At 38.6% G+C, this 19,083-nt stretch overlaps 1 non-coding gene across 1 annotated transcript; it reads right to left on the bottom strand.

The window, feature by feature from the left end:
* Positions 1 to 1,310: 1,310 nt before the first annotated feature.
* LOC125099519 (U6 spliceosomal RNA) lies at positions 1,311 to 1,416 on the bottom strand. The gene has a single exon (XR_007127234.1). It is a non-coding gene; the product is annotated as a U6 spliceosomal RNA (small nuclear RNA).
* Positions 1,417 to 19,083: the final 17,667 nt, after the last annotated feature.

The raw sequence follows: 19,083 nt of genomic DNA on the forward strand, positions 1-19,083 counted from the left end.
AAATAAATAAAATCTTTAAAAAATAAAAATAAATAAAAAGACTCCCTGCAAAGGATATTATGGGATGCAATACTAAACAAAGACTTAATTGAAATGATATCTGTGTTAACAAAATTATAGGCAGAGATAAGAATAAATCCAGAAACCCCAAAAAGCAAGCATGCTTGACATCCTTAAAAATAGTAAGAAAGCCAGTGTAGCTGGAGTGATATGAGCCAGAGGGGACAAAGGTAGGAAATAAAGTAAGGAAAATGATATAGGGCTTTTGTGGCATTTGAAAACTGGCTTTCCATTCTTTCCATTCTGTGACTGGACCCCAGGCTTCAGAAGTAGGTGTGTGTGCTAGATCCAGGCAGTCAAGCCTTCCACAGTGATTAACTCTGATTGAAACAAGCACTTACTTGAAGCCAATTACGTTGCTAGAGTGAACATTCTGGGAATTCTGTTGACTAAAAGCTAGAATTGTTGTGGAGTGTGTAGGCTTAGAGTTACTGGTAGTCTTCTTGCCTCAATGAGTTGCAGGCCTAAGAGTGGAAACAACATAGAAGAAGTACAAAGACGGAAATTCTGCTGACCACATCATTTGGTCCTTGGAGCAGGCTTGTGTCAAAGTCTGAACCCCCACCTTAGATCGCTTGGTTACATGAATCTTAAGCATTTTATTTTTGTCCAAGTCAGACTGGATTATGTATTTGGTCACTTGCCAACCTAATTAATACAAAGTAAGCAGAGAAATAGAGTCATTGAATCAAACTGAAAAGGAGTGAATGTCCTGTGAGAAAGGAAGAAAATCCAGAGAGAAGTCAAAGAAAGCATTTAAGACTGCATTTTCAATGATTTGAACAATGGGTGTTGAATTAATGCTAAAGCAAGGACACATGAAGTTTGTCAAACAAGGTCGGTGAAAGTATCCAGCACAAAAATATCTGTCATCTGCCAGCAAATTACAAATTCCTTGGAAGCAGGAACCATATTTTAATTTAAATTGCCTTTAGTAAATTAAATGGAGTTACTCAAATGTTTGAATTGCATTTACTCTATGCTATGCCTTGTATACGTGGGCTAGCATTTGGGAGATAAGCCTGGGACCAGCAGCAAAGGAAAGATAACCATAGCCCCCACATTAAGCCAGGGATCCTGGCACTAGCTAAAGTCATCCATCCAGGCCCTTAACATTCCCTAGCTTCTGGGAGATGCATATTTCTTTCTGGAAGAATGTGCCCTCAGTTTGGGTCCTCAGGTTTCTCAGATATTAAGGTCTACCACCTAAGCTCATAAACGTACGAAAAGAACATGGGAAAAATCATTTTTTAATATGGGAATGCCTCATGAATTTGTGTGTTATCCTTGTGTGGGGACAATGATAATAGTCTCTGTATCTTCCAAAGTTAGTATATGTACTGCTGAAGCGAGCACCAAATGGAAAAATTGAGAAACATATCATTAGGCGATTTCAATATACTTCTCTCTCTTTTTTTTTTTAAGATTTATTTATTTATTTATTTGACAGACAAAGATCACAAGTAGGCAGAGAAGCAGGCAGAGTGAGAGGAGGAAGCAGGCTCCCCACCAAGCAGAGATCCCGATGCGGGGCTCAATCTCAGGACCCTGGGACCGTGACCTGAGCTGAAGGCAGAGGCTTTAACCCACTGAGCCACCCAGGCACCCCTCAATATACTTCTCTTCATTTATTGATACGTGAAGCAGGAAACAGAAGACTAGTAAAGATTTAGAAGATTTGAATAAAACAGAAGTTTGATTCAACAAATAAGCAATTCAAACCCAACAGCTAAAAACTGTACATTCAAGCATACATGGGATATTTTCAAATATCAACGTACCAGCCCATAAACGCCAGTCTCATCAAATACCGAAGAGTCAAATTGCACCAACCAGGTCATCTTACCACAATGTTGTAAATCATAAGTCAGTAAAAACAAAATATCTCCTTTGAAGATTTGAAGAACTCTAACTGGCCTGTGTCAAAGAAGAAATCATAATGGGAATTTTTCAAACACTTGGGACAAACAATAGCGAAAATACTATACTTAAAAATAGATAGTTGGGGCCCCTGGGTGTCATGGTCATTTAAGTGTCTGAGTCTTGGTTTTCACTCGTGATCTTAGGGTTGTAAGATTGAGCCCCACTTTGGGCTCTCTGGCCCCACACCCCATGCTCTCTCCCCTCCACCCCATGCTCTCTCTCTCTAAAATAAGTAAGTCTTGGGGCACCTGGGTGGCTCAGTGGGTTAAAGCCTCTGCCTTCGCCTCAGGTCATGATCCCAGGGTACTGGGATCGAGCCCCGCGTCGGGCTCTCTGCTCAGCGGGAAGCTTGCTTCTCCCTCTCTCTCTCTGCCTGCCTCTCTGCCTACTTGTGATTTCTGTCTGTCAAATAAATAAATAAAATCTTTAAAAAAAAATAAAAAATAAAATAAAATAAGTAAGTCTTCAAAAGATAGATAGTGGTGCCTGGGTGGCTCAGTCAGTTAAGTGGCTGCCTTTGGCTGCCATGATCTCAGGGTCCTAGGACTGAATCCTGCATCAGGCTCCCCGCTCAGGGGGAGTCTGCTTCTCACTCTCCCCTGCCTCCCCCAAGCTTGTGCAAGCATGCCCCCATCCCTTGCGATCTCTCAAAATCTTTTTTTTTTTTAAGATTTATTTATTTATTTGAGAGAGAGACAGTGAGAGAGAGCATGAGTGAGGAGAAGGTCAGAGGGAGAAGCAGACTCCCCATGGAGCTGGGAGCCCGATGTGGGACTCGATCCTGGAACCCCGGGATCATGACCTGAGCCGAAGACAGTCGTCCAACCAACTGAGCCACCCAGGCGTCCCTCAAATAAAATCTTAAGCAAAAAATGGGTAGTATACAGTAAAGTGATACATAGAGGGAAATATGTAGTCTTAAGTGCTTATATTGGAAAAGTAGGACTAATTGGTCAACTATCTACCTTATGTTTGAAATAGAACAGAATAAATTCCAGAACTGTAAGCATAAGAATGTTTATAAAAGTAGTAGCAGAAATCAATGAAAAAGGGGGTGGGAGAACAATTAAAAAGTCAATAAAGCTGAGAACGGTATATATATATAAAAATATATGTATATATATGTATATATATATATATACATATATATACATATTTTTTTTTTTTAAGCGAGCTCTATGCCAAACTTGGGGTTTGAATTTACAAACCCAAGACAAAAGATTCCTACACTAAACTGAGAATGTTCTTGGAAGAAAACTGATAAAATAGATAAAGTCTTAAGATTAATGGGGGAAAGAAGATCCATATATCAATGATGAACGGAATATAGCTACAAACCAATAAGGAGATTAAAATATAAAAATTCTTTGCCTGTAAATTTGAAAACCTGGAGAAAATGGAAGAAGTTATAGAAAAATATGAAGACAGATTCAAAATGCTATAGTAGGAGTGAAGAGAGACCAAAATTGTTAAGGAAATTGAAGTAGAAGTTTTAAAATCTTCCCAGAAGAAAATACAATGTCTAGGTGTTTTTAGAAGTAAATTCTATCAGTCTCAAGGAATAGAACATTCCAATCTTACATAATCTCTTCCTGAGATGAGGGAAAAGAACATTTGTGACTATAATATTGACTATAGTATTGATACTGAAAATCAGAAAAGGACAGTATGATAAGGGAAAATTATGTTTTCAAATCATTTATGGACACAGTCAAAAAAAATCCAAACTAAATATTAGCAAATTTAATTTTCAAGTGTATTAAAAAGATAATATATTGTGACCAAGTTGGGAATATCCTAGGAATTCAAGGTGGTTTAACATATAAAAATATATTAATGTTATTAACTATTTTTACAGGTGAAAGAAGAAATGTCATGTGAGGGCATTTTTTAAAACAATTGATGGTTACTGAATTTAAAATAAATTCTTCTTTTTTTTTTTTTTTAAAGATTTTATTTATTTATTTGACAGAGAGAAATCACAAGTAGGCAGAGAGGCAGGCAGAGAGAGAGAGGAGGAAGCAGGCTCCCTGCTGAGCAGAGAGCCCAATGTGGGGCTCGAACCCAGGACCTGGGATCATGACCTGAGCCGAGGGCAGCGGCCTAACCCACTGAGCCACCCAGGCGCCCCTAAATTCTTCTTTTTTAAAGATTTTATTTATTTAGGGGCGCCTGGGTGGCTCAGTGGGTTAAAGCCTCTGCCTTCGGCTCAGGTCATGATCCCGGGTCCTGGGATCGAGCCCCACATCGGGCTCTCTGCTCAGCAAGGAGCATGCTTCCTCCTTTCTCTCTCTGCCTACCTCTCTGCCTACTTGTGATCGCTGTCTGTCAAATAAATAAAATCTTAAAAAAAAAAAAAGATTTTATTTATTTATCAGAGAGCAAGTGAGAACGTGTGTGCGTACTAGCAGGGGGAACAGTAGAAGGAGAAAGAGAAGCAGGCTTCCTGCCAAGCAAGGAGCCTGATGTGGGGCTCAATCCCACCATCTTGGGATCATGATCTCACCCAAAGGGAGACACTGTACTGAGCCACCCAAGTATCCCTGAAATAAATTCTTAATGAGCTAGGAATAAAACTTACTATATCTGATATTGTATTTACCAAACCCTGGAGTAAATACTTTTCTTGATGATGAAACATTGTATATATTACCTTTAAAATCACAAAATAAGGAGGTGCCTGAGTGACTCAGTGGGTTAAGCCTCTGCCTTCAGCTCAGGTCATGATCTCAGGGTCCTGGGATCAAGCCCTGCATCGTGCTCTCTGTCTGCCTTTCTGCCTGCCTCTCTGCCTACTTGTGATCTCCCTCTCTCTGTCAAATAAAAAAAAAAAAAATCTTTTAAAAAACAAACCAAAAAAACCCAAAATAAGGCCTGAATTGTGGCACCTCAAACTTCATATGTTGAAGTCCTAACCCCCAGTACCTCAGAATATGACTATATTTGGAGATAGAGCCTTTAAAGGCTTAATTATGGTAAAATGATGTTATGTGGGTAGGCCCTAATCCAATATAACTAGTATCCTTATAAAAAAAAGGAGAGAGGGATGCCTGGATGACTCAGTCATTTATGTTTCTGATTTGGGCTCAGGTCATGATCTCAGAGTCCTGGGATCGAGTTCTACTGAGGATGGAGCCTGCTTCTCCCTCTCCATCTGCCCCTACCCCCACTTGTGCTCTCTCTCTCCCAAATAAAATCTTAAAAAAAAAAAAAAAGAAAAGAAAAGAAAAGAAAGGAGACACCAGACCTTGCACACATACAGAGATAACAATGTGAATAGGTAGTAATAGGGCAGCCATCTACAAACCAAGGACAGAGGCCTCAGAAGAAACCAAACCTGCTAACACTTAATCTTGGACTTCTCTCCTCCAGAAGTATAGGAAAATAAATTTCTGTTGTTTAAGCCACTCAGTCTATGGTACTTTATTATGGCAGCCTTAGTAAACTAATACACCAACATTACCATTTTTATTTAATATTGTAATGGATAGTGAACCCATCACAATAAGATAGGGAAAAAAGGTGTGAGAATTAGAAAGGAGGAATCCAAACTTAATCCACCCAGGGGTCCTGGGTGGCTTAGTCAGTTGGGTGTCTGACTCTTGATTGTGGATTGGGTCATGATCTTGGGGTCGTGAGATCGAGCCCCAAGTCAGACTCGGCACTCAGCAGGGAGTCTGCTTTAGATTCTCTCTCTCTCCCTCTCCCTCTGCCTCTACCCCCCAATAATTAAATAAATCTTGAAAAAAAAAATCCCAGGTAATATGATTTTCAGTGTAGAAAACCTTAAAGAATAAGTGAAGTATTAAAAATAATAAAATGTTTGCAAATTTTTCAAATTAAAGATCAATATACAAAAATAAGTTGTACTTTTGGAATGATGGAGTGAGGCCCTCTAAAGATCCACTCTTTCATAAAAGCAATGAGAACATTAGCAAAAATTACTAAAATCAACTTTTAACACCTAAAATTAACCAAAGGCTTATAATAACCCAAAGAAAATGTATACAAGAAAATAGCTGAATCTAACAAAAAACAGCAAAATTTGTGGTATTTAAACATGACCTGTTCCCATCCTTCTTTTCCAAATTCCCTAAAATGATTAAAAACAGGGACCCCTGGGTGGCTCAGTTGGTTAAGTGGCTGCCTTTGGCTCGGGTCATGATCCCAGGATCCTGGGATTGAGCCCCGCATTGGGCTCGTTGCTCAGCGGGGAGCCTGCCTCTCCCTCTGCCTGCTGCTCCCCCTGCTTGTGCTCTCTCTCTCTGACAAGGTCTTTAAAAAAAAAAAAAAAAAAGGTTAAAAACAAATAATTTCATGATCACAGTAACCATGAAAAACGAGCAGCCTAGTAGCCCCTGGGAGGCAGAATGGGTTGGAACCCTCTAAAAAGCCCCATTCTCAGAGAATTGTCATTATTTAACATGTCTGGCATTCCCTGTTAACCCCCAATCCGAGGGCTTGTCTTTATTTGACATGTTTCAAAATGTTCAGTGTGAACAGCCTTTTCCCCAGGACATTTGCTGGAAAGAATCAAAGACAATCATTTAACATCTAAGCTGCCTGAGTTGGGAAAACACCTGGGGCAAACAAAAAGCTGACCAAACATTTAAAAGGAAAATCTTGGGAATAAGATTATGAGGTGTTCTGACATAATCCCAGGACTCTAGAAGGTCATGCACATGTATAAGATTATACCCATGCTCATGAAGGGCTGAATTTCCCACCACTGCCTGACTTTGTAAGCTCTGTATAAGCAGGAACTAAATACCAAGACAGAGGTGTAAACTGTCCGCTAGAGAGTTGAAAACATGCCCCACCACACACATAATGCCCTTTGACAATGCCTAGGTGATATCCTGATTCAAGGCATTTCAGGAAGTCTTTGTCCAGTTGTTGACTTACTACTAAGCTAAACTGAGCAGAGATTTCAGTGGCCACAGAAAACAATACAAATAAAAAAACAAACAAAAACCCAACAACCACAAAGTTCACAGACTTTGTTCAGGAAGTCATTAAACAGAAGGCAATAGCAGCATCATTAACACAAACCACAAACAGTAGTTACAGCTCACCCTGGGGTGGTGGGGAGGGGAGAGAAGGAATCTGATTCTCAGAGCTGCCATATATGTTATATAAAATGTCCAGTTATCTAGAACAAAAACAAAAATATGAGACATGAAGGATATAGGAAGTATAGTCTATACACAGGAAGAAAAGTCATTCAGTAGAAACTATCCCTCAGGAAGACCAGATGTTGGACTTACTAGACAAAAATCTTTAAATTAGCTATTATTAATATGTTTCAATAATTACAGAAAACTATGTCAGAGAACAGAAGCAAAGTATGAGAACAATGTCTTACCAAATAGAGACTATCAATCAATAAAGAGTAATTATGAAAAAGAACTAGATAGAAGTTTGGAGCTGAAAAGTACTGTTAAGAAAGAAATATTTACAAGAGAGCCCCATAAACTGACTTGAGCTGGAAGAATAAAGATTCAGTGAACTTAAACATAGGTCAGATGAGATTATCAAGTCAAAGAAAAAAAAAGAGAATGAAGAACCATGAATAGAACCCTAGAGACCTATGGAACATCAGCTGTACAAACATAGGAACCTCAAAAGAAAAGGAGAGGAAGGGGCAGGAAAAAACTTTTGAAGAAATAATGGTCAACAATTCTGCAAATTTGATGAAAAATAATCTAGGGTCACCTGGGTGGCTCAGGGGGTTAAGCCTCTGCCTTCGGCTCAGGTCATGATCCCCGGGTCCTGGGATCGAGCCCCACATCAGCTCTCTGCTCAGCCCGGAGCCTGCTTCCCCCCGTCTCTCTGCCTGCCTCTCTGCCTACTTGTGATCTCTGTCAAATAAATAAATAAATCTTAAAAAAAGAAAAAAGAAAAAAGAAAAATAATCTACACATCCAAGAAGTTCCACAAACTCTAAGTAGAATAAACTCAGAGATCCACAAAGAGACACAATCTTCCAAAAGTCAAAGACAAAGAAGTTTGAAAGTAGCAAGAGAGAAGCAACTCATCACAAATGATTCTCAATAAAATTAACAGTTAGTTTTGGGGTGCCTGAGTGGCTCAGTTGGTTAAGTGGCTGCATTTGGCTCAGGCCATGATCCCAGGGTTCTGGGATCAAGTCCCACATCTGGCTCCTTGCTCAGTGGGGAGCCTTCTTCTCTCTTTGCCTCTGCTTGCCATTTTGCCTGCTTGTGCGCTCGCTCTCTCTCTCTCTCTCTCTCTGTCTCTAACAAACAAATAAATAAATAAATAAAATCTTAAAATAAAAAGATTAACAGCTAGTTGTTTTTTTTTTTAAAAGATATTTATTTTTATTTGAGAGAGAGAGCAAGCACACACAAGTGGGGGGGTGGGCAAAAGGAGAGGGAGCTGAACAGGCAGTCTGACACAGGGCTTGATCCCAGGACCCTGGGATCATGGCCTGAGCCAAAATCAGGTGCTTAACCATCTGAGCTGCCCAGGTGCCCCTAATAGCTAGTTTTTTATTAGAAACCATGGAAGCCAGGGGCATCTGGGTGGCTCAGTTAGTTGGCCATTTGATTCTTGATTTCAGTTCTGTCCATGATCTCAGGCTCATGGGATCAAGTCTCGAGTCAGGCTCCATACTCAGCACAGAGTTTGCTTGGGATTCTCTTTCTCTCCCTCCTCCCTCTGCCTCTCTCCCCTACTCATGCTCATGTTCTCTCTCTCTCTCTCCAAAAAAAAAAAAGAAAGAAAGAAAGAAAGAAAGAAAGAAAGAAAGAAAGAAAGAAAGAAAGAAAAAAAAAAAGTCAGAAACCATGGAAACCAGAAGACAGTGTGATGGAATATTTAAAGTGCTAAAAGGAAAAGACTGTCAACCAAGAATGCTATATCCAATAATACTATCCTTCAAAATAAAGAAGAGGGTAAAACATTCCCAGATAAGCAAAAACCGAGAGAATTCATTGCCTGCCATCCTGCACTACAAAAAAATACCAAAAGGTGTCCTTTAGGTTGCATTGAAAGGACACTGGATAGTAACTCAAATCCACATAAAGAAATACAGACCAGCAGTAAAGGTAAATATATAGTAAATATAAAAGACAGTATAAAGGTATTTTTTATTTGTAACTTTTTTTCTTCTATCTGATTTGAAAGACAATATATAAAGCAATAATCACAAAACTGTTTATGGGCTTACAATTTATAAAGATGTAATTTGTGTATCAATAGTACTGTAAAAATGGGGGCAATATAGGAACACAGGTTTTGTATGCTGTTGCAATTAAGTTGGTATTAATCCTCACTAGATTGTTTTAGATTAAGAATTAATTGCTGGGTGCCTTGGTGGCACAGTCAGTTAAGTGTCTGACTCTTGATTTTGCTCTGGTTATGAACTCATGGGTCATGAGAATGAGCCCGTTGAGGGGCTCTGTGCTCAGCAGGAAATCTGCTTGGGGTTCTCTATCTCCCTCTTCCTCTGCCCCTCCCCTCGAATGTGCCCACTCTCTCTCACACACATACAAATAAATCCTCAAAAAAAAAATATCTATAGGACACTAAAGAAGATTGTGATGGAGAAAGAAATAAAAAAGACATTAGACATAGAGAAAACAAATAGGAAAATGGACTTAAATCCTATCTTATCAGTAATTACAGCAAATGTCTTTTTTGGAAAAATGTCTGTTCATGTCTTCTGCCCATTTTCCAATTGGATTGTTTGTTTTTTTGGTGTGAGTTGTGTAAGTTCTTTATACATTTGAGATACTAACCCTTTATTAGACATGTCACTTACAAATATCTTCTCCTATTCAGTGGGTTGTCTTTTTGTTTTGTTGGTTGTTTCCTTTGCTGTGCAGAAGCTTTTTATTCTGATGTAGTCTTTATAGTTTATTTTTGCCTTTGTTTCTCTTGCCTTAGGAGATATCTAGAAAAATGTTGCCAGGCAGATGTCAGAGGAATTACTGCCTGTGCTCTCTTTTAAAATTTTTATGGTTTCAAGTCTCACATTAGGTCCTTACTCCATTTTGAGTTTATTTTTATGTATGGTGTAAGAAAATGGCCCAGTTTCATTCTTTGACATATAGATCTCCAGCTTTCCCAGCACCATTTGTTGAAGAGACTGTCTTTTTCTCATTGTATATTCTTGCCTCCTTTGTTGTACATTAATTGGCCATATAATCATGAGTTTTTTCTGGGCTTTCTATTCTGTTCCATTGATCTTTGTCTGTTTCATACTGTTTTGATTACTACAGACTAGTAATATAACTTAAAATCTGGGATTGTGATACCTCCAGGTTTGTTCTTCTTTTTCAAGGTTGCTATGGCTATTTTGGGGTCTTTTGTGGTTCCATACAAATTTTAGGATTACTTGTTCTAGTTCTGTGAAAAATGTTGTTGACATTTTGATAGGGATTGCATTAGATCTGTAGATTGTTTTGTGTAGTATAGACATTTTAACAATATTATTCCAGTCCATGACTATGGACTATATTTCCATTTGTTTCTGTCATCTTTACTTTCCTTCATCAATGTCTTATAGTTTTCAGTGTACAGGTCTTTCACCTCCTTGGTTAAGGTTATTCCTAGATATTTTATTGGTTTTGGTGCAAATTGTAAATGGGCAGAATTTTTTCTTTTTTTAAATGATCTGACTATATGTTACAAGATATGCACTTTAGATTCAAAGACATAGACTGGTTTAAAGTAAACAAATGAGGTGTGCTTGAGTGGCTCAGTCAGTTAAGTGTCTGTCTTTGGCTTAGGTCATGATTTCAGGGTCCTGTGATGTGGATCAGGTCAAGATTTCAGGACTGTGGGATCGAGCCCCAAGTCAGGCTCTGCTCTGGTTGTGGAGTCTGCTTAGGATTCTCTCTCTTGGAGTGCCTGGGTGGCTCAGGCAGTTAAGCATCTGCCTTTGGCTCAGCTTATGATCTCAGGATCCAGGGATCGAGCCCCACATCAGGCTCCCTGCTCAGTGGCGAGTCTGCTTCTCTCTCTCCATCTGCTCCTCTCCCCTGCATGTGCACTCTCTCTCTCTCTCTCTCTCAAATAAATAAATAGAATCTTAAAAAACAAAAAAAGATTCTCTCTCTCCCTTTCCTTCTCCCCCTCCCCAAACTGTCCTCTCAAAAAAAAAAAAAAAAAAAAACCAAACTCAATAACTTAACCTTTTACCTTAAGAAACTTGAAAAAAAAAAAAAAAAAACTAAACGCAAAGAATACAGAATAAAGGAAATAATAAAGATTAGAAACTAGAAAGTACAAAAACGACAGAGATCAATGAAACCATAAGATGGTTCTTTGGAAAGCTCAAAAAAATTGACACACTTAGCTAAAGTACATAGGAAAAAAAGAAAGAGAAGACTCAAATTATTAAAACCAGAAATGAAGGAGGGTACATTATGTGTAATGAAGAATTAACCTCACCTGTAGAGAGATCTGGTCTTTGCCATTGGCAACTGCGATTCCATCTCTAGGCCTCTGGAAAGTCCTGCCTACTAGGGGTTTCATTGTTTGCCTGGGGCCTTTGGCTGTATTGGATCATTTCCAGCCTTCAAAGGAGCTAAAGGCTAAAAGAATTAGCCTACTCTATGAGAAGAGCTGGAGACTAATGTTCAGCCATGTGAGTAATATATGACCAAGGCCCATTGAAAAGTCTGGACACTAAAGATTTGGGTGAGCTGCTTTGGTTGGTAATACTCCATTGTCACACATTGTGTCTAGGAAAAGCTAATGCTATCCATGACCATGGGGAAAGATGAACAAAAGCTCTGCATTTGGATCCTTCCCAGACTCTGCCCTGTACATCTCTTCTATGGTTAACTTTATCCTGTGTCCTTTCCTTATAATAAGTCATGAACATAATAGCTTTTAGTGAGTTATCTTGAGTCCTTCCATTAAATTATCAAGCCTGAGAGTGTTTTTAGAAACACTTCCACTTCTTCCCCACTAAATTTACTATTGGTGTTAAAAGTGAGGACAGTCTTGTGGGGACTGTTCCCAGTTGACTAAATTCTCTGTATATCTTTACTGACCTTACAGAAATAAAAAGGATTGGAAGGAAATACTATGAACATGCTAACAAATTAGAAAACCTAAACAAAATTAATAAATTTATAGAAAGAAAAACTATCAAATGACTCAAGTAAATCTGAATGTATCTTTTATAATTGAAAAGATCGAAGTAGTCATAGAAAAAAAGAAAAATCCAACAAAGAAAACTCAAAGCCCAGATGGCCTCACTAGTAAATTTTATGAAACAATTAAAGAAGAATTAACACTAATCCTTTACAAACACTTCCAGAAAGTAGTAGAGGAGGGAACACTTCCTAACTTGTTCTTTGAAGTTCTTTGAAGCATTATGCTGATACCAAAACCAAAGATGTCACAAGAAAACTACAAACAACTATCCTTTATTAATAAAGATATAAAAATTCTCAACAAAATATGAATAAACTGAATACAGCAACACATACAATGGGTTATGTACCATGACAAGCTGAGATTTTATCTCAAGAACTTGAGAAATTCATATGTTGTTCCACATATGAAAATCAGCCAATATATCAAACCACATTAATGGAATAAAGACCAAAAACCACATGATCATCTTAATAGACATATAACAATGCATCTGATATAATCCAATACACTTTCATGATAAAAACACTCAACAAGGGTGCCTCGGTGGCTCAGTTGGTTAAGCGACTGCCTTCAGCTGAGGTCATGACCCCAGAGTCCTGGGATTGAGTCCTGAGTTAAGCTCCCAGCTTCATGGGGAATCTGCTTCTCCCTCTGACCTTCTCCACTCTCATGCTTTCTCTCACTCTCTCTCTCTCAAATAAATAAAATCTTAAAAAAAAAAAAACAAAACTCAACAATTAGAAATAGAATGAAACTCCCCAAACTCAATAAAGGGCATCAACAAAAAACTATAACTAACATCATACTTAATGGCGAACTACCAAAATCTTTCTCTCTAAGGTCAGAAATAAGACAAGGATGCCCACTCTTGCTACTTCTATTTAACGCCGAACTGGAGGTTTTATCCAGGCCAACTAGGCAATGAAAAAAAAAAGCATTCAGATTGTAAAGGAAGATGTAAAACTATCACAGATGGCACGATCTTTAAAAAAAAAAAAAGGGGCGCCTGGGTGGCTCAGTGGGTTAAGCCGCTGCCTTCAGCTCAGGTCATGATCGCGGAGTCCTGGGATCGAGTCCCGCATCGGGCTCTCTGCTCAGCAGGGAGCCTGCTTCCTCCTGTCTCTCTGCCTGCCTCTCTGCCTGCCTCTCTGCCTGCTTGTGATCTCTCTCTGTCAAATGAATAAATAAAATCTTTAAAAAAAAAAAAGATTTTATTTGTTAGCGTGAGCAAGAGAGTACACAAGCTGGGGGGCGGTGGGGAGGATGGCAGTGGGGAGAGGCAGAGGGAGAAGCAGACTCCCCACTGAGCAGAGAGCCCAACTCAGGGCTGGATCCCAACTTGGGGCTGGATCCCAGGACCCTAGGATCATGACCTGAGCCTAAGGCAGACACTTAACCAAATGAGCCATCTAGGCATCCCACAGATGGTATGATCTTATAAACATGAGTATTAGAAGTAATAAATGAGTTAAATAAGTTTGTAAGATGCAAGATTAATATACAAAAACCAATTATATTACAATACACTACCTATTAAAAAGCCAAAGGTAAAACTAAGAAAATAATTCAATTTATAATATCATCAAAAATAATAAAATATTCAGGAACAAATTTAAACAAGGAGGTTCAAGACATGTACAACGAAACCTACAAAATATCGTTAAAAGAAGTCTTAAATAACCTGATAAGTTTCCTGTGTTCTGGACCAGAAGACTTAATATTGTTAAGATGGCATTATTCCCTATGTCTATCTACAGATTCAACATATCCTCAAAATCTCAGCTACTTTTTTTTGCAGGAATTGACAACAAATCCTAAAATTTAAATAGAAATGTAAGGACTCAGAATCATTAAAACTACCTTGGAAAAGAAGAAAAGTGGAGGACTCATGATTCTTCATTTCAAAACTTAGTATAAAGCTACAGTAATTAAGACTTTGTGGTATACATCTTGCCAGAAGGCAAGATGTATTGCCAGAAGGCAAGATGTATAGATTACTAGCATAGAATGGAGAGTCCAGAAATAAACCCATACATCAATGGTCCACTGATTTTCAGCAAGGGAGCCAAGACCATCCAATGGGGAAATAATAGTCTTTCCAATAAATTGTGCTGGAATAACTGAATATCCTTATGCTAGAGAATGAATTCAGACCCCTATCTCAATAAAGCTCCTATCCCTACCCTACAGATATTAACTCAAAATGGATCAGACCTAAATGTAAGAGCTACAACTATAACCTTTTAGAAGAAAACTTAGAGATTTAGTAGTAAATCTCTGTGACCTTGGATTAGGCAATAGTCTCTTAGATATGACACCAAAAGCACAAGCAACAAAAGAGAAAATACATAGGACTTCAACAAAATGTTTGTGTTTTAAAAGGCACCACAAAGGGGTGCCTGGGTGGCTTAGTGGGTTGAAGCCTCTGCCTTCGGCTCAGATCATGATCCCAGGGTCCTGGGATGGAGCCCCACATCTGCTCAGCGGGGAACCTGCTTCCCTTCCTCTCTCTCCCTGCCTGCCTCTCTGCCTATTTGTGATCTCTGTCTGTCAAATAAATAAATAAATAAATAAAATCTTTAAAAAATAATAAAAAATAAAAGGCACCACAAAAAAGAGTGAAAAGACAACGCAATGAATGGGAAAAATATTTACAATTCATTTATCTGATAGGCAACTTGTATCTCGAATACAGGTGTACTTTGTTTTATTATGCTTTGCTTTATTGATCTTTGCATGTATTGTGTATTTTTACAAATTGAAGGTTTATGGCAACCTTGAGTCAAGAAAGTCTATCAGTGCCGTTTTTTCCAACGGCATTAGCTCACTTCATGTTTCTGTGTCACATTTTGATAATTCTCACAATATTTCAAACTTTATTATTATATTTGTTATGATGATCTATGATCAGTAATCATTGTTGTTACTATAGTAATTGTTTTGGGGTGCCACAAACCAAACCTACAGAAAACAGTGAACTTAATCGATAAATGTTATGTCTTTTATGACTGCTCCATCAACTGGCAGTTCCCTCCACTCTCTCCCTCCTCAAGCCTCCCTATTCCCTGAGACACAGCAATATTACAATTAGGCCTTATTACAATATTACAATTAGAGACCCAACAAGGGTCTCTAAGTGTCCAAGCAAAAGGAAGAGTCGAACATCTCTCACTTCAAATCAAAAGGTAGAAATGCTAAAGTTTAGTGAGGAAGTTATGTTGAAAGCCAAAATAGGCCAAAAGTTAGGGCTCTTGTTCCAAACAGCTGAGTTGTGAGTAAAGGGAAAGTTCTTGAAGGAAATTAAAAGCACTACTCCAGTGAATGGACAAATGATAAGAAAGCGAAACAGTCTTATTACTGATATGGAGAAAGTTTCAATGATCTGGATAGGAGACCAAACCAGCCACAACATTCTCTAAGCCTAACCCAGAGCAAGGCCCTACTCTTGTCAATTCCGTGAAGGCTGCGAGAGGTGAGGAAGCTGCGGAAGGAAAGCTGGAAGCTAGCAGAGTTTGGTTTCATGAGGTTGAAGGAAAGAAGCCATCTCCATAACAGAAAAGCACAAGGAGAAGCAGCAGGTGCTAATGTAGAAGCTACAGCAAGTTCTCCAGAAGATCCAGCTCAGATCATGAATGAAGGTGATCGTGCAAAAAACAGGTTGTCAGTGCAGGCAAAAGAGCATCCTCTTGGAAGATGCTATCTAGGTCTTTCATCACTAGAAGGAAGAAGTCAGTGCCTGGCTTCCAAGCCTCAAGGGAAAGGCTGACTCTCTGGAGAGGGACTAATGCAGCTGGTGACTTTGAGGATGCCAGTGCTCATTTGCCCTTCTGAAAACCCTGGGGCCCTGAAGAACTCTGCTAAATCTCTTCCACCTGTGCTCTGTAAATGGAACAACAAAGCCTGGATGACAGCACATCTGCTTACACCATGGTTTACTGAATATTTTAAGTCCACTGTTGAGACCTATTGCTTATTAAAAAAAAAAAAGAGAGAGAGATTCCTTTTAAAATATTATTCTCATTCACCATACACCTTGTCACCATAGAGTTCTGATGGAAATGTACTATGAGATTAATATCATTTTCATGCCTGCTAACAAGCATCCATTCTCCAGCCTACAGATCAAGGAGTCATTTCGACTTTCGACGGTCATCATTTAAGACATACATTTCATAAAGTGATTGCTGCCATAAATAGTGATTCCTCTGATGGATCTAGGCAAAGTAAATTTAAAAACTCTGCAAAGGATTCACCATTCTATTTTTTTTAAAAGATTTTTTTTTTTATTTTTTAGGGGGGGAGTGAGAACACATGCATGAGTGGGGGGAAGGGCAGACGAAGAGGGAGAGGGAGAGGATCTCAAGCAGACTCCTAGCTGAGCGCAGAGTCCAACACAGGCTGGATCCCAGGATCCTGGGATCATGACCTGAGCCGAAGGCAGACACTTAACTGATTGAGCCACCCAGGCACCCCAGGATTCACTATTCTAGATGCCACTAAGAACATTTGTGATTCATGAGAAGAGGTCACAGTATCAACATTAAAAGTAGTTTGGAGAAAGTTAAATCCAGCCCTCATGAATGACTTTGAGGGGTTCAAGACTTCAGTGGAGGAAGTAGCTACAGATGTGGTGGGAACAGCAAGTGAACCAGAATTAGAAGTGGAGCCTGAAGATGGGACTGAATTGCTTCCGTCTCACAGTAAAACTTTAATGGCTGAGGAACTGCTTCAGATGCATGAGTAAAGAAAGTGATTTCTTGAGTTGGAAGATGCTGAAGACGCTGTGAAGACTGTTGCAATGACAACGGAGGATTTAGAATACGACATGAACTTCGTTGACCCAGCCCAGCAGGGTTTGGGAAGGTTCCTCTAGTTTTGAAAGAATTCCCATTGCAGGTCAAATGCTATGAAACAGCATCACATGCTGCAAATTGTTCATGAAAGGAAGAGTCAACCAATGTGGCAAACTTCACTCTCGTCTTACATGAAGATGTTTCTGCAGCCACCGCAGCCTTCAGCAACCACCACCCTGCTCGTCAGCAGCCATCAGCCTCCAGGCGAGACCCTCCACCACCAAAAAGATGGCACTCACTGAAAACTCAGATGATGGTTAGCAATTTTCTAACAATGAAGGTTTTTTTTAAAAAAAGATTTTATTTATTTGACAGACAGAGATCACAAGTAGGCAGAGAGGCAGGCAAAGAGAGAGGGGGAAGCAGGCTCCCTGCTGAGCAGAGAGTTTGATGCGGGGCTCGATCCCAGGACCCTGAGATCATGACCTGAGCTGAAGGCAGAGGCTTTAACCCACTGAGCCACACAGGAGCCCCTGAAGTTTTTTTTGTTTTTGCTTTTTTAAGATTTTGTATTTATTTATTTGTCAGAGACAGAGAAAGAGCAAGTGAGCACAGGCAGGGAGAGTAGTAGGCAGAGGGAGAAAAGCAGGCTCCCCACTAAGCTGGGAGCCTGTTGTGAGACTTGATCCCAGGGCCCTGGAATCATGACCTGAGCCGAAGACAGATGTTTAACCGACTGAGCCACCCAGGTGTCCCAACAATTAAGTTTTTTTTTTTTTTTAACAATGTAGTATTTTTAAGTTAAGGTGTATACATTGTCTTTTTAGCATAATGGTATTGCACACTCAATAGACACTATAGTGTAAACACAACTTTTATATGCACAATTTTTGAAACCAAATTTTTTGAAAATTCTTGAAACCAAAATTTATTTAACTTGCTTTATTGCAATATTTGCTTTATTTCAGTGGTCTGGAACTGAACCTGCAATATCTCTGAGGTATGCCTGTATATACAGAACTCTTACCATTGAATGGTAAAAAAAAACCTAATAGAAAAAATAGGTAGAGAATTTGAATAGGCATTTCTCCAAAGAAGACATTTCTCCAAAGACCTATAAAAATCAAAATAATGATGAGTTACTACTTCACACACATTAGGATGGTTAAAAGTCATAAGGAGACATCACAAATATTGGTGATGATGTCGAAAAATTGGAACCTTCTTACATTGCTGGTGGAACTGTAAAATGGTGCAGCTACTTTGCAAAAGTTTGGCAGTTTCTCAAAATGTTAGACAGAATTACCAAGTGACCTAGCATTTCTACTAAGTATTCACCCAAAAGAATAAAAAAGTTGTCCACACAAAAACCTGCACACAAAATTTCACAGTAGCATTATTCATAATAGCCCCAAAGCTGAAATAACTTTTCTTTTTTTTTTTTTTTAAGATTTTATTTATTTATTTGACAGAAAGAGAGACCATGAGACCATGACCCAAGCCAAAGACAGAGACTTAACCCACAGGCGCCCCGGAAAGAACTTTTCTTTTGAAAATTGCTATATGTCTAGTGAGTTATGGGATATTAGTAGGTCCTTCCTGAAATTTTTAACTTAGCCTATGAATTCTAGAGAACAGAAAAATCGGATGAGTATGGCAGAATTTAATTTTGGGAAACGAGAGAAATTATAAAGGAAGTACCTAGATGTGAAGCTTTTTTAGTGTGTGCATTGAGTTTTGCACACAGATAAGTCAAGTGAATTACTTAAATTACTGACATCTATTATTAGAACAGATATAATATAATAATAATATATATTATTAGTATATATAATAATAATTGATATTAATAATTATTAATATATTATAATTATAATATAAGTTTGAAGAAGCAGTATATTTATTGCAAAGGATTGAAAAGGATTTTGGTGTATGATTCAAGTAGTGGTGAGTTTTCAACTTTAAGCCTATGCAACTTTAAGCTTATGCAAAGAAATGACTCTTGGATTTTTTTTTTTACTGTGTTCACAGAGTGCAGGTAATATTGAAAATAATTCCAGTTATTTATAACGTAAGTGCAAGAGATTTTATGGAAGTGACTTATGTTGACCTACTTATTATGTACTATTTTAATTTCATATCCTTTAGATATTTGGATTTGAACTGCATT

Source organism: Lutra lutra, chromosome 4, assembly GCF_902655055.1.
Source record: "Lutra lutra chromosome 4, mLutLut1.2, whole genome shotgun sequence".
Taxonomy (NCBI): domain Eukaryota; kingdom Metazoa; phylum Chordata; class Mammalia; order Carnivora; family Mustelidae; genus Lutra; species Lutra lutra.